Here is a 1,362-nt window from a genome sequence, read left to right as displayed (position 1 = left end):
TTTTATCTGTCCCTTCAATATCAGCCAGCCCAAATATTATCCTGTCAGATATTTCTGGGGCCTGTACTTAAAGAGACATTTCTTTTTTTTAATGTCAAAATAAACCATCTGCTTGTACAACTGTTTCTAATTACTTTCCTGCCTAAACTCTCCACTTGAGGGGTTTGGCACCAGCACCCCGCCCAGAGCGGTGCTGCTGCCCAAATCTTCACAGGCGGCTCATCAACGCACTTGCAGCTCCCGGCAGAGCCCGGGACCTGCGCGCCTGAGTGTCGGTGTGTCCGTCTGCCCTGCCTTCTGCTGGTGGCACCTCGCCCTCCTCCTCCTTGCAGAAGCACAGCTCGCCTCCACAGCCCGGGAGCTCAGCATGCGTCCCGCGGGCTTCAGGAACTTCTTGCTGCTGGCGTGCTCCCTCCTCTTCGCGGGGCTGTCAGCTGTTCCTCAAAACTTCTCGCCATCTCTGAGGTAAGTTTGGTTTGTTATTCAAGACAGACTTGCCCTGCTTTGTGCGGCAGGGCTCAAGCCTGCAGGATGGCTGCCCTAAGGAAGTTGGACGCAGGATGAATGTTTTCAACCTGCTCCCGTTCCTTTCCTTATATCTGTGCTGCGCGTGGCTTCTCTTCTGTTCTTTTTGCTTGTACTTTGGAAAAAAGAACCACCGAATAAATAAATAATTTCCTCCTACGCCAATACATATCTGGAGGAATTTCTGCCACGAGTTGAAGGTGGTTCTCCCTGTGTGTATCTATGTTTTACATTTTGTATTACATTTGTAAGAGACTTGGAGGCACATTGCAAAGCTAAACTTTTAAAAAGTATGGTTTATAAGCACTGCTTAATGCAACTTTAGAAAGCTTTGTGTCTTATGCTATCATAACCTGTATAGCCCTTTCTATGTATTCATTTCTTCCTTTTCATAAAATAACTGCCCCTGGCCATCAGGTAGTAATGGGGCTTTTCAAAAATAACTGAAAAGGCAGCTAAGTGTCATACTTTGGATTAATTTGTATTTAATCTTAATGTGCATGTAAGATTCGGGTACACACTTCCCAGGGGCAGGGCTGGGTCACCTCTGTGCAACCGGAAGATGGCCCTATGCCTGGGTGGGCAGGTCATTTGGGGTCACGGTCATTTCTCAGGTGATAGCTTACGGGTGGTGCCCCTTGCCGGGGATGCCAGGGCACTTCCAGAGGAAGCTTGGCCCCCAGAGCAATGCGGGGCCTCGTGGGGTTCTGTCTGCATCTGGGTGGGCGTCGGGAGGAGACGCGGGCTCGGAGCAGCAGGAGCGGAGTCTGTGCTTGACCAGGGCCCTGCTGTGGTTTGTCGCCCATGCAGAAGCGGGCCAGGCGCCGCGTGCAGGCT

Source organism: Myotis brandtii, unplaced genomic scaffold (assembly GCF_000412655.1).
Source record: "Myotis brandtii unplaced genomic scaffold, ASM41265v1 scaffold116, whole genome shotgun sequence".
Lineage (NCBI taxonomy): Eukaryota > Metazoa > Chordata > Mammalia > Chiroptera > Vespertilionidae > Myotis > Myotis brandtii.
The sequence above is the reverse complement of the archived record's forward strand: the minus strand, read 5'-3'. Positions refer to the sequence as shown.